We start from the raw sequence: 18460 nt of genomic DNA, 5'->3' as shown, positions 1-18460 counted from the left end.
GCCACTGAGGCACCTGTGGAGCAGCTTGGAGGCAGCTGACACTAGAAGTAGGTCTCCTCCCCACTGAGCCACTGAGGCACCTGTGGAGCAGCTCGGAGGCAGGCAGCTGACTCTAGAAATAGGTCTCCTCCCCACTGGGCCACTGAGGCTCCTGTGGAGCAGCTCGGAGGCAGGCAGCTGACTCTAAAAGTAGGTCTCCTCCCCACTGAGCCACTGAGGCACCTGTGGAGCAGCTCGGAGGCAGCTGACTCTAGAAGTAGGTCTCCTCCCCACTGAGCCACTGAGGCACCTGTGGAGCAGCTCGGAGGCACGCAGCTGACTCTAGAGGTAGGTCTCCTCCCCACTGAGCCACTGAGGCACCTGTGGAGCACCTCGGAGGCAGCTGACTCTAGAAGTAGGTCTCCTCCCCACTGTGCCACTGAGGCACCTGCGGAGCAGCTCAGAGGCGGCTGACTCTAGAAGTAGGTCTCCTCCCCACTGAGCCACTGAGGCTCCTCTGCAGCAGCTCAAAGGCAGCTGACTCTAGAAGTAGGTCTCCTACCCAATGAGGCACCTGTGTAGCAGATCGGAGGCAGCTGACTCTAGAAGCAGGTCTCCTCCCCACTGAGCCACTGAGGCTCCTGCGGAGCAGTTCAGAGGCAGCTCACTCTAGAAGTAGGGCTCTTCCCCACTGAGCCACTGAGGCACCTGTGGAGCAGCTCGGAGGCAGGCAGCTGACTCTAGAAGTAGGTCTCTTCCCCACTGAGCCACCGAGGCACCTGTGGAGCAGCACGGAGGCAGCTGACTCTAGAAGTAGGTCTCCTCCTCACTGAGCCACTGAGGCACCTGTGGAGGAGCTCGCTGTGGAGCAGCTCAGAGGCAGCTGACTCTAGAAGTAGGTCTCCTCCCCACTGAGCCACTGAGGCTCCTGTGAAGCAGCTCGGAGACAGCTGACTCTATAAGTAGGTCTCCTCCCCACTGAGCCACTGAGGCACCTGTGGAGCAGCTCGGAGGCAGCTGACTCTAGAAGTAGGTCTCCTCTCCACTGAGCCACTGAGGCTCCTGTGGAGCAGCTCGGAGGCAGGCAGCTGACTCTAGAAGTAGGTCTCCTCCCCACTGAGCCACTGAGGCTTCTGCGGAGCAGTTCAGAGGCAGCTGACTCTAGAAGTAGGCCTCTTCCCCACTGAGGCACCTGTGGAGCAGCTCGGAGGCAGGCAGCTGACTCTAGAAGTAGGTCTCTTCCCCACTGAGCCACAGAGGCACCTGTGGAGCAGCTCGGAGGCAGCTTACTCTAGAAGTAGGTCTCCTCCTCGCTGAACCACTGAGGCACCTGTGGAGGAGCTCGCTGTGGAGCAGCTCGGAGGCAGCTGACTCTAGAAGTAGGTCTCCTCCCCACAGAGCCACTGAGGCACCTGTCGGTTAGCTCAGAGGCAGGCAGCTGACTCCAGAAGTAGCTCTCCTTCCCACTGAGCCACCTGCGGAGCAGCTCGAAGGCAGCTGACTCTAGAAGTACGTCTCCTCCCCACTGAGCCACTGAGGCTCCTGTGAAGCAGCTCGGAGGCAGCTGACTCTAGAAGTAGGTCTCCTCCCCACTGAGCCACTGAGGCACCGCCGGAGCAGCTCAGAGGCAGCTGACTCTAGAAGTAGGTCTCCTCCCCACTGAGCCACTGAGGCTCCTCTGGAGCAGCTCAAAGGCAGCTGACTCTAGAAGTAGGTCTCCTCCCCACTGAGGCACCTCTGGAGCAGATCAGAGGCAGCTCACTCTAGAAGTAGGTCTCCTCCCCACTGGGCCACTGAGGCTCCTGTGGAGCAGCTCGGAGGCAGCTGACTCTAGAAGTAGGTCTCCTCCCAACTGAGCGACTGAGGCACCTGTGGAGCAGCTCGCTGTGGAGCAGCTCGGAGGCAGGCAGCTGACTCTAGAAGTAGGTCTCCTCCCCGCTGAGCCACTGAGGATCCTGTGGAGCAGCTCAGAGACAGCTAACTCTAGAAGTAGGTCTCCTCCCCACAGAGCCACTGAGGCACCTGTGGAGCAGCTCGGAGGCAGGCAGCTGACTTCAGAAGTAGCTCTCCTCCCCACTGAGCCACTGAGGCACCTGCGGAGCAGCTCGAAGGCAGCTGACTCTAGAAGAAGGTCTCCTCCCCACTGAGGCACCTGTGAAGCAGCTCGGAGACAGCTGACTCTAGAAGTAGGTCTCCTCCCCACTGAGCCACTGTGGCTCCTCAGGAGCAGCTCAAAGGCAGCTGACTCTAGAAGTAGGTCTCCTCCCCACTGAGGCACCTGTGGAGCAGATCGGAGGCAGCTGACTCTAGAAGCAGGTCTCCTCCCCACTGAGCCACTGAGGCTCCTGCGGAGCAGCTCGGAAGCAGGCAGCTGACTCTAGAAGTAGGTCTCCTCCCCACTCAGCCACTGAGGCACCTGTGGAGCAGCTCGGAGACAGGCAGCTGGCTCTAGAAGTAGGTCTCCTCCCCACTTAGCCACTGAGGCACCTGTGCAGCAGCTCGGAGGCAGCTGACTCTAGAAGTAGGTCTCTTCCCCACTGAGCCACTGAGGCACCTGTGCAGCAGCTCGGAGGCAGCTGACTCTAGAAGTAGGTCTCTTCCCCACTGAGCCACTGAGGCACCTGTGGAGCAGCTTGGAGGCAGCTGACTCTAGAAGTAGGTCTCCTCCCCACTGAGCCACTGAGGCACCTGTAGAGCAGATCGGAGGCAGCTGACTCTAGAAGCAGGTCTCCTCCCCACTGAGCCACTGAGGCTCCTGCGGAGCAGTTCAGAGGCAGCTCACTCTAGAAGTAGGGCTCTTCCCCACTGAGCCACTGAGGCACCTGTGGAGCAGCTCGGAGGCAGGCAGCTGACTCTAGAAGTAGGTCTCTTCCCCACTGAGCCACCGAGGCACCTGTGGAGCAGCTCGGAGGCAGCTGACTCTAGAAGTAGGTCTCCTCCTCACTGAGCCACTGAGGCACCTGTGGAGGAGCTCGCTGTGGAGCAGCTCAGAGGCAGCTGACTCTAGAAGTAGGTCTCCTCCCCACTGAGCCACTGAGGCTCCTGTGAAGCAGCTCGGAGACAGCTGACTCTATAAGTAGGTCTCCTCCCCACTGAGCCACTGAGGCACCTGTGGAGCAGCTCGGAGGCAGCTGACTCTAGAAGTAGGTCTCCTCTCCACTGAGCCACTGAGGCTCCTGTGGAGCAGCTCGGAGGCAGGCAGCTGACTCTAGAAGTAGGTCTCCTCCCCACTGAGCCACTGAGGCTTCTGCGGAGCAGTTCAGAGGCAGCTGACTCTAGAAGTAGGCCTCTTCCCCACTGAGGCACCTGTGGAGCAGCTCGGAGGCAGGCAGCTGACTCTAGAAGTAGGTCTCTTCCCCACTGAGCCACAGAGGCACCTGTGGAGCAGCTCGGAGGCAGCTTACTCTAGAAGTAGGTCTCCTCCTCGCTGAACCACTGAGGCACCTGTGGAGGAGCTCGCTGTGGAGCAGCTCGGAGGCAGCTGACTCTAGAAGTAGGTCTCCTCCCCACAGAGCCACTGAGGCACCTGTCGGTTAGCTCAGAGGCAGGCAGCTGACTCCAGAAGTAGCTCTCCTTCCCACTGAGCCACCTGCGGAGCAGCTCGAAGGCAGCTGACTCTAGAAGTACGTCTCCTCCCCACTGAGCCACTGAGGCTCCTGTGAAGCAGCTCGGAGGCAGCTGACTCTAGAAGTAGGTCTCCTCCCCACTGAGCCACTGAGGCACCGCCGGAGCAGCTCAGAGGCAGCTGACTCTAGAAGTAGGTCTCCTCCCCACTGAGCCACTGAGGCTCCTCTGGAGCAGCTCAAAGGCAGCTGACTCTAGAAGTAGGTCTCCTCCCCACTGAGGCACCTCTGGAGCAGATCAGAGGCAGCTCACTCTAGAAGTAGGTCTCCTCCCCACTGGGCCACTGAGGCTCCTGTGGAGCAGCTCGGAGGCAGCTGACTCTAGAAGTAGGTCTCCTCCCAACTGAGCGACAGAGGCACCTGTGGAGCAGCTCGCTGTGGAGCAGCTCGGAGGCAGGCAGCTGACTCTAGAAGTAGGTCTCCTCCCCGCTGAGCCACTGAGGATCCTGTGGAGCAGCTCAGAGACAGCTAACTCTAGAAGTAGGTCTCCTCCCCACAGAGCCACTGAGGCACCTGTGGAGCAGCTCGGAGGCAGGCAGCTGACTTCAGAAGTAGCTCTCCTCCCCACTGAGCCACTGAGGCACCTGCGGAGCAGCTCGAAGGCAGCTGACTCTAGAAGAAGGTCTCCTCCCCACTGAGGCACCTGTGAAGCAGCTCGGAGACAGCTGACTCTAGAAGTAGGTCTCCTCCCCACTGAGCCACTGTGGCTCCTCAGGAGCAGCTCAAAGGCAGCTGACTCTAGAAGTAGGTCTCCTCCCCACTGAGGCACCTGTGGAGCAGATCGGAGGCAGCTGACTCTAGAAGCAGGTCTCCTCCCCACTGAGCCACTGAGGCTCCTGCGGAGCAGCTCGGAAGCAGGCAGCTGACTCTAGAAGTAGGTCTCCTCCCCACTCAGCCACTGAGGCACCTGTGGAGCAGCTCGGAGACAGGCAGCTGGCTCTAGAAGTAGGTCTCCTCCCCACTTAGCCACTGAGGCACCTGTGCAGCAGCTCGGAGGCAGCTGACTCTAGAAGTAGGTCTCTTCCCCACTGAGCCACTGAGGCACCTGTGCAGCAGCTCGGAGGCAGCTGACTCTAGAAGTAGGTCTCTTCCCCACTGAGCCACTGAGGCACCTGTGGAGCAGCTTGGAGGCAGCTGACTCTAGAAGTAGGTCTCCTCCCCACTGAGCCACTGAGGCACCTGTAGAGCAGCTCGGAGGCAGGCAGCTGACTCTAGAAGTATATCTCCTCCCCACTGAGCCACCGAGGCACCAGTGGAGCAGCTCGGAGGCAGCTGACTCTAGAAGTAGGTCTCCTCCCCACTGAGCCACTGAGGCTCCTGTGGAGCAGCTCGGAGGCTGCTGACTCTAGAAGTAGGTCTCCTCCCCACTGAGCCACTGAGGCACCTGTGGAGCAGCACGGAGGCAGGCAGCTGACTCTAAAAGTAGGTCTCCTCCCCACTGAGCCACTGAGGCTCCTGTGGAGCAGCTCGGAGGCAGCTGACTCTAAAAGTATGTCTCCTCCCCACTGAGCCACTGAGGCACCTGTGGAGCAGCTCGGAGGCAGCTGACTCTAGAAGTAGGTCTCCTCCCCACTGAGCCACTGAGGCACCTGCGGAGCAGCTCGGAGGGAGGCAGCTGACTCTAGAATTAGGTCTCCTCCTCACTGAGCCACTGAGGCACCTGTGGAGCAGCTCGGAGGAAGGCAGCTGACTCTAGAAGTAGGTCTCCTCCCCACTGAGCCACTGAGGCACCTGTGGAGCAGCTCGGAGGCAGCTAACTCTAGAAGTAGGTCTCCTCCCCACTGAGCGACTGAGGCACCTGTGCAGCAGCTCGCTGTGGAGCAGCTCGGAGGCAGGCAGCTTACTCCAGAAGTAGGTGTCCTCCCCACTGATCCACTGAGGCACCTGCGGAGCAGCTCGGAGGGAGGCAGCTGACTCTAGAATTAGGTCTCCTCCTCACTGAGCCACTGAGGCACCTGTGGAGCAGCTCGGAGGAAGGCAGCTGACTCTAGAAGTAGGTCTCCTCCCCACTGAGCCACTGAGGCACCTGTGGAGCAGCTCGGAGGCAGCTAACTCTAGAAGTAGGTCTCCTCCCCACTGAGCCACTGAGGCACCTGCGGAGCAGCTCGGAAGCAGGCAGCTGACTCTAGAAGTAGGTCTCCTCCCCACTCAGCCACTGAGGCACCTGTGGAGCAGCTCGGAGACAGGAAGCTGGCTCTAGAAGTAGGTCTCCTCCCCACTGAGCCACTGAGGCACCTGTGCAGCAGCTCGGAGGCAGCTGACTCTAGAAGTAGGTCTCTTCCCCACTGAGCCAGTGAGGCACCTGTGGAGCAGCTTGGAGGCAGCTGACTCTAGAAGTAGGTCTCCTCCCCACTGAGCCACTGAGGCACCTGTAGAGCAGCTCGGAGGCAGGCAGCTGACTCTAGAAGTATGTCTCCTCCCCACTGAGCCACTGAGGCACCAGTGGAGCAGCTCGGAGGCAGCTGACTCTAGAAGTAGATCTCCTCCCCACTGAGCCACTGAGGCACCTGTGGAGCAGCTCGGAGGCAGGCAGCTGACTCTAAAAGTAGGTCTCCTCCCCACTGAGCCACTGAGGCACCTGTGGAGCAGCTCGGAGGCAGCTGACTCTAGAAGTAGGTCTCCTCCCCACTGAGCCACTGAGGCTCCTGTGGAGCAGCTCGGAGGCTGCTGACTCTAGAAGTAGGTCTCCTCCCCACTGAGCCACTGAGGCACCTGTGGAGCAGCTCGGAGGCAGGCAGCTGACTCTAAAAGTAGGTCTCCTCCCCACTGAGCCACTGAGGCTCCTGTGGAGCAGCTCGGAGGCAGCTGACTCTAAAAGTATGTCTCCTCCCCACTGAGCCACTGTGGACACCTGTGGAGCAGCTCGGAGGCAGCTGACTCTAGAAGTAGGTCTCCTCCCCACTGAGCCACTGAGGCACCTGTGGAGCAGCTCGGAGGCACGCAGCTGACTCTAGAGGTAGGTCTCCTCCCCACTGAGCCACTGAGGCACCTGTGGAGCACCTCGGAGGCAGCTGACTCTAGAAGCAGGTTTCCTCCCCACTGACCCACTGAGGCACCTGTGGAGCAGCTCGGAGGCAGGCAGCTGACTCTAGAAGTAGGTCTCCTCCCCACTGAGCCACTGAGGCTCCTGTGGAGCAGTTCAGAGGCAGCTGACTCTAGAAGTAGGTCTCCTCCCCACTGAGCCACTGAGGCACCTGTGGAGCAGCTCGGAGGCAGGCAGGTGACTCTAGAAGTAGGTCTCCTCCCCACTGAGCCACTGAGGCTCCTGTGGAGCAGTTCAGAGGCAGCTGACTCTAGAAGTAGGTCTCCTCCCCACTGAGCCACTGAGGCACCTGTAGAGCAGCTCGGAGGCAGGCAGCTGACTTCAGAAGTAGCTCTCCTCCCCACTGAGCCACTGAGGCACCTGCGGAGCAGCTCGAAGGCAGCTGACTCTAGAAGAAGGTCTCCTCCCCACTGAGGCACCTGTGAAGCAGCTCGGAGACAGCTGACTCTAGAAGTAGGTCTCCTCCCCACTGAGCCACTGTGGCTCCTCAGGAGCAGCTCAAAGGCAGCTGACTCTAGAAGTAGGTCTCCTCCCCACTGAGGCACCTGTGGAGCAGATCGGAGGCAGCTAACTCTAGAAGTAGGTCTCCTCCCCACTGAGCCACTGAGGCACCTGCGGAGCAGCTCGGAAGCAGGCAGCTGACTCTAGAAGTAGGTCTCCTCCCCACTCAGCCACTGAGGCACCTGTGGAGCAGCTCGGAGACAGGAAGCTGGCTCTAGAAGTAGGTCTCCTCCCCACTGAGCCACTGAGGCACCTGTGCAGCAGCTCGGAGGCAGCTGACTCTAGAAGTAGGTCTCTTCCCCACTGAGCCAGTGAGGCACCTGTGGAGCAGCTTGGAGGCAGCTGACTCTAGAAGTAGGTCTCCTCCCCACTGAGCCACTGAGGCACCTGTAGAGCAGCTCGGAGGCAGGCAGCTGACTCTAGAAGTATGTCTCCTCCCCACTGAGCCACTGAGGCACCAGTGGAGCAGCTCGGAGGCAGCTGACTCTAGAAGTAGATCTCCTCCCCACTGAGCCACTGAGGCACCTGTGGAGCAGCTCGGAGGCAGGCAGCTGACTCTAAAAGTAGGTCTCCTCCCCACTGAGCCACTGAGGCACCTGTGGAGCAGCTCGGAGGCAGCTGACTCTAGAAGTAGGTCTCCTCCCCACTGAGCCACTGAGGCTCCTGTGGAGCAGCTCGGAGGCTGCTGACTCTAGAAGTAGGTCTCCTCCCCACTGAGCCACTGAGGCACCTGTGGAGCAGCTCGGAGGCAGGCAGCTGACTCTAAAAGTAGGTCTCCTCCCCACTGAGCCACTGAGGCTCCTGTGGAGCAGCTCGGAGGCAGCTGACTCTAAAAGTATGTCTCCTCCCCACTGAGCCACTGTGGACACCTGTGGAGCAGCTCGGAGGCAGCTGACTCTAGAAGTAGGTCTCCTCCCCACTGAGCCACTGAGGCACCTGTGGAGCAGCTCGGAGGCACGCAGCTGACTCTAGAGGTAGGTCTCCTCCCCACTGAGCCACTGAGGCACCTGTGGAGCACCTCGGAGGCAGCTGACTCTAGAAGCAGGTTTCCTCCCCACTGACCCACTGAGGCACCTGTGGAGCAGCTCGGAGGCAGCTAACTCTAGAAGTAGGTCTCCTCCCCACTGAGCCACTGAGGCACCTGCGGAGCAGCTCGGAAGCAGGCAGCTGACTCTAGAAGTAGGTCTCCTCCCCACTCAGCCACTGAGGCACCTGTGGAGCAGCTCGGAGACAGGAAGCTGGCTCTAGAAGTAGGTCTCCTCCCCACTGAGCCACTGAGGCACCTGTGCAGCAGCTCGGAGGCAGCTGACTCTAGAAGTAGGTCTCTTCCCCACTGAGCCAGTGAGGCACCTGTGGAGCAGCTTGGAGGCAGCTGACTCTAGAAGTAGGTCTCCTCCCCACTGAGCCACTGAGGCACCTGTAGAGCAGCTCGGAGGCAGGCAGCTGACTCTAGAAGTATGTCTCCTCCCCACTGAGCCACTGAGGCACCAGTGGAGCAGCTCGGAGGCAGCTGACTCTAGAAGTAGATCTCCTCCCCACTGAGCCACTGAGGCACCTGTGGAGCAGCTCGGAGGCAGGCAGCTGACTCTAAAAGTAGGTCTCCTCCCCACTGAGCCACTGAGGCACCTGTGGAGCAGCTCGGAGGCAGCTGACTCTAGAAGTAGGTCTCCTCCCCACTGAGCCACTGAGGCTCCTGTGGAGCAGCTCGGAGGCTGCTGACTCTAGAAGTAGGTCTCCTCCCCACTGAGCCACTGAGGCACCTGTGGAGCAGCTCGGAGGCAGGCAGCTGACTCTAAAAGTAGGTCTCCTCCCCACTGAGCCACTGAGGCTCCTGTGGAGCAGCTCGGAGGCAGCTGACTCTAAAAGTATGTCTCCTCCCCACTGAGCCACTGTGGACACCTGTGGAGCAGCTCGGAGGCAGCTGACTCTAGAAGTAGGTCTCCTCCCCACTGAGCCACTGAGGCACCTGTGGAGCAGCTCGGAGGCACGCAGCTGACTCTAGAGGTAGGTCTCCTCCCCACTGAGCCACTGAGGCACCTGTGGAGCACCTCGGAGGCAGCTGACTCTAGAAGCAGGTTTCCTCCCCACTGACCCACTGAGGCACCTGTGGAGCAGCTCGGAGGCAGGCAGCTGACTCTAGAAGTAGGTCTCCTCCCCACTGAGCCACTGAGGCTCCTGTGGAGCAGTTCAGAGGCAGCTGACTCTAGAAGTAGGTCTCCTCCCCACTGAGCCACTGAGGCACCTGTGGAGCAGCTCGGAGGCAGGCAGGTGACTCTAGAAGTAGGTCTCCTCCCCACTGAGCCACTGAGGCTCCTGTGGAGCAGTTCAGAGGCAGCTGACTCTAGAAGTAGGTCTCCTCCCCACTGAGGCACCTGTGGAGCACCTCGGAGGCAGCTGACTCTAGAAGCAGGTTTCCTCCCCACTGACCCACTGAGGCACCTGTGGAGCAGCTCGGAGGCAGGCAGCTGACTCTAGAAGTAGGTCTCCTCCCCACTGAGCCACTGAGGCACCTGTGGAGCAGCTCGGAGGCAGGCAGCTGACTCTAGAAGTAGGTCTCCTCCCCACTGAGCCACTGAGGCACCTGTGGAGCAGCTCGGAGGCACGCAGCTGACTCTAGAGGTAGGTCTCCTCCCCACTGAGCCACTGAGGCACCTGTGGAGCACCTCGGAGGCAGCTGACTCTAGAAGCAGGTTTCCTCCCCACTGACCCACTGAGGCACCTGTGGAGCAGCTCGGAGGCAGGCAGCTGACTCTAGAAGTAGGTCTCCTCCCCACTGAGCCACTGAGGCTCCTGTGGAGCAGTTCAGAGGCAGCTGACTCTAGAAGTAGGTCTCCTCCCCACTGAGCCACTGAGGCACCTGTGGAGCAGCTCGGAGGCAGGCAGCTGACTCTAGAAGTAGGTCTCCTCCCCACTGAGCCACTGAGGCACCTGTGGAGCAGCTCGGAGGCAGCTGACTCCAGAAGTAGGTCTCTTCCCCACTGAGCCACTGAGGCACCTGTGGAGCAGCTTGGAGGCAGCTGACACTAGAAGTAGGTCTCCTCCCCACTGAGCCACTGAGGCACCTGTGGAGCAGCTCGGAGGCAGGCAGCTGACTCTAGAAATAGGTCTCCTCCCCACTGGGCCACTGAGGCTCCTGTGGAGCAGCTCGGAGGCAGCTGACTCTAGAAGTAGGTCTCCTCCTCACTGAGCCACTGAGGCACCTGCAGAGCAGCTCGGAGGCAGGCAGCTGACTCTAGAAGTAGGTCTTTTCCCCACTGAGCCCCTGAGGCACCTGTGGAGCAGCTCGGAGGCAGCTGACTCTAGAAGTAGGTCTCCTCCCCACTGAGCGACTGAGGCACCTGTGGAGCAGCTCGCTGTGGAGCAGCTCGGAGGCAGGCAGCTGACTCTAGAAGTAGGTCTCCTCCCCACTGAGCCACTGAGGATCCTGTGGAGCAGCTCAGAGACAGCTAACTCTAGAAGTAGGTCTCCTCCCCAGAGAGCCACTGAGGCACCTGTGGAGCAGCTCGGAGGCAGGCAACTGACTCCAGAAGTAGCTCTCCTCCCCACTGAGCCACTGAGGCAACTGCGGTGCAGCTCGAAGCCAGCTGACTCTAGAAGTAGGTCTCCTCCCCACTGAGGCACCTGTGGAGCAGATCGGAGGCAGCTGACTCTAGAAGCAGGTCTCCTCCCCACTGAGCCACTGAGGCTCCTGTGGAGCAGCTCCGAGGCTGCTGACTCTAGAAGTAGGTCTCCTCCCCACTGAGCCACTGAGGCACCTGTGGAGCAGCTCGGAGGCAGGCAGCTGACTCTAAAAGTAGGTCTCCTCCCCACTGAGCCACTGAGCCTCCTGTGGAGCAGCTCGGAGGCAGCTGACTCTAAAAGTATGTCTCCTCCCCACTGAGCCACAGAGGCACCTGTGGAGCAGCTCGGAGGCAGCTGACTCTAGAAGTAGGTCTCCTCCCCACTGAGCCACTGAGGCACCTGTGGAGCAGCTCGGAGGCACGCAGCTAACTCTAGAGGTAGGTCTCCTCCCCACTGAGCCACGGAGGCACCTGTGGAGCACCTCGGAGGCAGCTGACTCTAGAAGCAGGTTTCCTCCCCACTGACCCACTGAGGCACCTGTGGAGCAGCTCGGAGGCAGGCAGCTGACTCTAGAAGTAGGTCTCCTCCCCACTGAGCCACTGAGGCTCCTGTGGAGCAGTTCAGAGGCAGCTGACTCTAGAAGTAGGTCTCCTCCCCACTGAGCCACTGAGGCACCTGTGGAGCAGCTCGGAGGCAGGCAGCTGACTCTAGAAGTAGGTCTCCTCCCCACTGAGCCACTGAGGCTCCTGTGGAGCAGTTGAGAGGCAGCTGACTCTAGAAGTAGGTCTCCTCCCCACTGAGCCACTGAGGCACCTGTGGAGCAGCTCGGAGGCAGGCAGCTGACTCTAGAAGTAGGTCTCCTCCCCACTGAGCCACTGAGGCACCTGTGGAGCAGCTCGGAGGCAGCTGACTCCAGAAGTAGGTCTCTTCCCCACTGAGCCACTGAGGCACCTGTGGAGCAGCTCGGAGGCAGGCAGCTGACTCTAGAAATAGGTCTCCTCCCCACTGGGCCACTGAGGCTCCTGTGGAGCAGCTCGGAGGCAGCTGACTCTAGAAGTAGGTCTCCTCCTCACTGAGGCACCTGCAGAGCAGCTCGGAGGGAGGCAGCTGACTCTAGAAGTAGGTCTTTTCCCCACTGAGCCCCTAAGGCACCTGTGGAGCAGCTTGGAGGCAGCTGACTCTAGAAGTAGGTCTCCTCCCCACTGAGCGACTGAGGCACCTGTGGAGCAGCTCGCTGTGGAGCAGCTCGGAGGCAGGCAGCTGACTCTAGAAGTAGGTCTCCTCCCCACTGATCCACTGAGGATCCTGTGGAGCAGCTCAGAGACAGCTAACTCTAGAAGTAGGTCTCCTCCCCACAGAGCCACTGAGGCACCTGTGGAGCAGCTCGGAGGCAGACAGCTGACTCTAGAAGTAGGTCTCCTCCCCACTGAGCCACTGAGGCTCCTGTGAAGCAGCTCAGAGGCAGCTGACTCTAGAAGTAGGTCTCCTCCCCACAGTGCCACTGAGGCACCTGTGGAAGAGCTCGGAGGCAGGCAGCTGACTCCAGAAGTAGCTCTCCTCCTCACTGAGTCACTGAGGGACCTGCGAGCAGCTTGAAGGCAGCTGACTCTAGAAGTAGGTCTCCTCCCCACTGAGCCACTGAGGCTCCTGTGAAGCAGCTCGGAGGCAGCTGACTCTAGAAGTAGGTCTCCTCCCCACTGTGCCACTGAGGCACCTGCGGAGCAGCTCAGAGGCAGCTGACTCTAGAAGTAGGTCTCCTCCCCACTGAGCCACTGAGGCTCCTCTGGAGCAGCTCAAAGGCAGCTGACTCTAGAAGTAGGTCTCCTCCCCACTGAGGCACCTGTGGAGCAGATCGGAGGCAGCTGACTCTAGAAGCAGGTCTCCTCCCCACTGAGCCACTGAGGCTCCTGCGGAGCAGTTCAGAGGCAGCTGACTCTAGAAGTAGGCCTCTTCCCCACTGAGCCACTGAGGCACCTGTGGAGCAGCTCGGAGGCAGGCAGCTGACTCTAGAAGTAGGTCTCTTCCCCACTGAGCCACCGAGGCACCTGTGGAGCAGCTCGGAGGCAGCTGACTCTAGAAGTAGGTCTCCTCCTCACTGAGCCACTGAGGCACCTGTGGAGGAGCTCGCTGTGGAGCAGCTCGGAGGCTGATGACTCTAGAAGTAGGTCTCCTCCCCACTGAGCCACTGAGGCTCCTGTGAAGCAGCTCGGAGACAGCTGACTCTATAAGTAGGTCTCCTCCCCACTGACCCACTGAGGCACCTGTGGAGCAGCTCGGAGGCAGCTGACTCTAGAAGTAGGTCTCCTCTCCACTGAGCCACTGAGGCTCCTGTGGAGCAGCTCGGAGGCAGGCAGCTGACTCTAGAAGTAGGTCTCCTCCCCACTGAGCCACTGAGGATACTGCGGAGCAGTTCAGAGGCAGCTGACTCTAGAAGTAGGCCTCTTCCCCACTGAAGCACCTTTGGAGCAGCTCGGAGGCAGGCAGCTGACTCTAGAAGTAGGTCTCTTCCCCACTGAGCCACAGAGGCACCTGTGGAGCAGCTCGGAGGCAGCTTACTCTAGAAGTAGGTCTCCTCCTCGCTGAACCACTGAGGCACCTGTGGAGGAGCTCGCTGTGGAGCAGCTCGGAGGCAGCTGACTCTAGAAGTAGGTCTCCTCCCCACAGAGCCACTGAGGCACCTGTGGGGTAGCTCAGAGGCAGGCAGCTGACTCCAGAAGTAGCTCTCCTCCCCACTGAGCCACCTGCGGAGCAGCTCGAAGGCAGCTGACTCTAGAAATACATCTCCTCCCCACTGAGCCACTGAGGCTCCTGTGAAGCAGCTCAGAGGCAGCTGACTCTAGAAGTAGGTCTCCTCCCCACTGAGCCATTGAGGCACCGCCGGAGCAGCTCGGAGGCAGCTGACTCTAGAAGTAGGTCTCCTCCCCACTGAGCCACTGAGGCTCCTCTGGAGCAGCTCAAAGGCAGCTGACTCTAGAAGTAGGTCTCCTCCCCACTGAGGCACCTCTGGAGCAGATCAGAGGCAGCTCACTCTAGAAGTAGGTCTCCTCCCCACTGGGCCACTGAGGCTCCTGTGGAGCAGCTCGGAGGCAGCTGACTCTAGAAGTAGGTCTCCTCCCCACTGAGCCACTGAGGCACCTGCAGAGCAGCTCGGAGGCAGCTGACTATAGAAGTAGGTCTCCTCCCAACTGAGCGACTGAGGCACCTGTGGAGCAGCTCGCTGTGGAGCAGCTCGGAGGCAGGCAGCTGACTCTAGAAGTAGGTCTCCTCCCCACTGAGCCACTGAGGATCCTGTGGAGCAGCTCAGAGACAGCTAACTCTAGAAGTAGGTCTCCTCCCCACAGAGCCACTGAGGCACCTGTGGAGCAGCTCGGAGGCAGGCAGCTGACTTCAGAAGTAGCTCTCCTCCCCACTGAGCCACTGAGGCACCTGCGGAGCAGCTCGAAGGCAGCTGACTCTAGAAGTAGGTCTCCTCCCCACTGAGGCACCTGTGATTCAGCTCGGAGACAGCTGACTCTAGAAGTAGGTCTCCTCCCCACTGAGCCACTGTGGCTCCTCTGGAGCAGCTCAAAGGCAGCTGACTCTAGAAGTAGGTCTCCTCCCCACTGAGGCACCTGTGGAGCAGATCGGAGGCAGCTGACTCTAGAAGCAGGTCTCCTCCCCACTGAGCCACTGAGGCTCCTGCGGAGCAGTTCAGAGGCAGCTGACTCTAGAAGTAGGCCTCTTCCCCACTGAGCCACTGAGGCACCTGTGGAGCAGCTCGGAGGCAGGCAGCTGACTCTAGAAGTAGGTCTCTTCCCCACTGAGCCACCGAGGCACCTGTGGAGCAGCTCGGAGGCAGCTGACTCTAGAAGTAGGTCTCCTCCTCACTGAGCCACTGAGGCACCTGTGGAGAAGCTCGCTGTGGAGCAGCTCGGAGGCAGCTGACTCTAGAAGTAGGTGTCCTCCCCACGGAGCCACTGAGGCACCTCTGGAGCAGCTCAGAGGCAGGCAGCTGACTCCAGAGGTAGCTCTCCTCCCCACTGAGCCACTGAGGCACCTGCGGAGCAGCTCGGAGGCAGCTGACTCTAGCAGTAGGTCTCCTCCCCACTTAGCCACTGAGGCTCCTGTGAAGTAGCTCGGAGACAGCTGACTCTATAAGCAGGTCTCCTCCCCACTGAGCCACTGAGGCACCTGCGGAGCAGCTCGGAGGCAGCTGACTCTAGAAGTAGGTCTTCTCCCCACTGAGCCACTCAGGCTCCTGTGGAGCAGCTCAGAGGCAGGCAGCTGACTCTAGAAGTAGGTCTCCTCCCCACTGAGCCACTGAGGCTCCTGTGGAGCAGTTCAGAGGCAGCTGACTCTAGAAGTTGGCCTCCTCCCCACTGAGCCACTGAGGCACCTGTGGAGCAGCTCGGAGGCAGGCAGCTGACTCTAGAAGTAGGTCTCTTCCCCACTGAGCCACACAGGCACCTGTGGAGCAGCTCTGAGGCAGCTGACTCTAGAAGTAGGTCTCCTCCCCACTGAGCCACTGAGGCTCCTCTGGAGCAGCTCAAAGGCAGCTGACTCTAGAAGTAGGTCTCCTCCCCACTGAGCCACTGAGGCACCTGTGGAGCAGCTTCGAGGCAGGCTGCTGACTCCAGAAGTAGCTCTCCTCCCCACTGAGCCACTGAGGCACCTGCGGAGCAGCTCGAAGGCAGCTGACTCTAGAAGTTGGTTTCCTCCCCACTGAGCCACTGAGGCTCCTCCGGAGCAGATCGGAGGGAGCTGACTCTAGAAGCAGGTCTCCTCCCCACTGAGCCACTGAGGCTCCTGCGGAGCAGTTCAGAGGCAGCTGACTCTAGAAGTAGGTCTCCTCCCCACTGAGCCACTGAGGCTCCTGTGGAGCAGCTCGGAGGCAGCTGACTCTAGAAGTAGGTCTCCTCCCCACTGGGCCACTGAGGCACCTGTGGAGCAGCTTGAAGGAAGGCAGCTGACTCTAGAAGTAGGTCTCCTCCCCACTGAGCCACTGAGGCTCCTGCGGAGCAGTTCGGAGGAAGCTGACTCTAGAAGTAAGTCTCCTCCCCACTGAGCCACTGAGGCAGCTGCGGAGCAGCTCGGAGGCAGGCAGCTGACTCTAGAAGTAGGTTTCCTCCCCACTGAGCCACTGAGGCTCCTGTGGAGCAGCTCCGAGGCTGCTGACTCTAGAAGTAGGTCTCCTCCCCACTGAGCCACTGAGGCTCCTGCGGAGCAGCTCGGAGGCAGGCAGCTGACTCTAGAAGTAGGTCTCCTCCCCACTGAGCCACTGAGGCTCCTGTGGAGCAGTTCAGAGGCAGCTGACTCTAGAAGTAGGTCTCCTCCCCACTGAGCCACTGAGGCACCTGTGGAGCAGCTCGGAGGCAGGCAGCTGACTCTAGAAGTAGTTCTCCTCCCCACTGAGCCACTGAGGCACCTGTGGAGCAGCTCGGAGGCAGCTGACTCCAGAAGTAGGTCTCTTCTCCACTGAGCCACTGAGGCACCTGTGGAGCAGCTTGGAGGCAGCTGACACTAGAAGTAGGTCTCCTCCCCACTGAGCCACTGAGGCACCTGTGGAGCAGCTCGGAGGCAGGCAGCTGACTCTAGAAATAGGTCTCCTCCCCACTGGGCCACTGAGGCTCCTGTGGAGCAGCTCGGAGGCAGGCAGCTGACTCTAAAAGTAGGTCTCCTCCCCACTTAGCCACTGAGGCACCTGTGGAGCAGCTCGGAGGCAGCTGACTCTAGAAGTAGGTCTCCTCCCCACTGAGCCACTGAGGCACCTGTGGAGCAGCTCGGAGGCACGCAGCTGACTCTAGAGGTAGGTCTCCTCCCCACTGAGCCACTGAGGCACCTGTGGAGCACCTCGGAGGCAGCTGACTCTAGAAGCAGGTTTCCTCCCCACTGACCCACTGAGGCACCTGTGGAGCAGCTCGGAGGCAGGCAGCTGACTCTAGAAGTAGATCTCCTCCCCACTGAGCCACTGAGGCTCCTGTGGAGCAGTTCAGAGGCAGCTGACTCTAGAAGTAGATCTCCTCCCCACTGAGCCACTGAGGCACCTGTGGAGCAGCTCAGAGGCAGGCAGCTGACTCTAGAAGTAGGTCTCCTCCCAACTGAGCCACTGAGGCTCCTGTGGAGCAGTTCAGAGGCAGCTGACTCTAGAAGTAGGTCTCCTCCCCACTGAACCACTGAGGCACCTGTGGAGCAGCTCGGAGGCAGGCAGCTGACTCTAGAAGTAGGTCTCCTCCCCACTGAGCCACTGACGCACCTGTGGAGCAGCTCGGAGGCAGCTGACTCCAGAAGTAGGTCTCTTCCCCACTGAGCCACTGAGGCACCTGTGGAGCAGCTTGGAGGCAGCTGACACTAGAAGTAGGTCTCCTCCCCACTAAGCCACTGAGGCACCTGTGGAGCAGCTCGGAGGCAGGCAGCTGACTCTAGAAATAGGTCTCCTCCCCACTGGGCCACTGAGGCTCCTGTGGAGCAGCTCGGAGGCAGCTGACTCTAGAAGTAGGTCTCCTCCTCACTGAGCCACTGAGGCACCTGCAGAGCAGCTCGGAGGCAGGCAGCTGACTCTAGAAGTAGGTCTTTTCCCCACTGAGCCCCTGAGGCACCTGTGGAGCAGCTCGGAGGCAGCTGACTCTAGAAGTAGGTCTCCTCCCCACTGAGCGACTGAGGCACCTGTGGAGCAGCTCGCTGTGGAGCAGCTCAGAGGCAGGCAGCTGACTCTAGAAGTAGGTCTCCTCCCCACTGAGCCACTGAGGCACCTGTGGAGCAGCTCGGAGGCAGGCAGCTGACTCTAGAAGTAGGTCTCTTCCCCACTGAGCCACCGGGGCACCTGTGGAGCAGCTCGGAGGCAGCTGACTCTAGAAGTAGGTCTCCTCCCCACGGAGCCACTGAGGCACCTCTGGAGCAGCTCGGAGGCAGGCAGCTGACTCCAGAAGTAGCTCTCCTCCCCACTGAGCCACTGAGGCACCTGCGGAGCAGCTCGGAGGCGGCTGACTCTAGCAGTAGGTCTCCTCCCCACTTAGCCACTGAGGCACCTGTGGAGGAGCTCGGAGGCAGCTGACTCTAGAAGTAGGTGTCCTCCCCACGGAGCCACTGAGGCACCTCTGGAGCAGCTCGGAGGCAGGCAGCTGACTCCAGAAGTAGCTCTCCTCCCCACTGAGCCACTGAGGCACCTGCGGAGCAGCTCGGAGGCGGCTGACTCTAGCAGTAGGTCTCCTCCCCACTTAGCCACTGAGGCTCCTGTGAAGCAGCTCGGAGACAGCTGACTCTATAAGTAGGTCTCCTCCCCACTGAGCCACTGAGGCACCTGCGGAGCAGCTCGGAGGCAGCTGACTCTAGAAGTAGGTCTTCTCCCCACTGAGCCACTGAGGCTCCTGTGGAGCAGCTAAGAGGCAGGCAGCTGACTCTAGAAGTAGGTCTCCTCCCCACTGAGCCACTGAGGCTCCTGTGGAGCAGTTCAGAGGCAGCTGACTCTAGAAGTTGGCCTCCTCCCCACTGAGCCACTGAGGCAAATGTGGAGCAGCTCGGAGACAGGCAGCTGACTCTAGAAGTAGGTCTCTTCCCCACTGAGCCACAGAGGCACCTCTGGAGCAGCTCGGAGGCAGCTGACTCTAGAAGTAGGTCTCCTCCCCACTGAGGCTCCTCTGGAGCAGCTTAAAGGCAGCTGACTCTAGAAGTAGGTCTCCTCCCCACTGAGCCACTGAGGCACCTGTGGAGCAGCTCGGAGGCAGGCAGCTGACTCCAGAAGTAGCTCTCCTCCCCACTGAGCCACTGAGGCTCCTCC

This window comes from Pleurodeles waltl, chromosome 9 (assembly GCF_031143425.1).
Source record: "Pleurodeles waltl isolate 20211129_DDA chromosome 9, aPleWal1.hap1.20221129, whole genome shotgun sequence".
NCBI classification, from domain to species: domain Eukaryota; kingdom Metazoa; phylum Chordata; class Amphibia; order Caudata; family Salamandridae; genus Pleurodeles; species Pleurodeles waltl.
The sequence above is the reverse complement of the archived record's forward strand: the minus strand, read 5'-3'. Positions refer to the sequence as shown.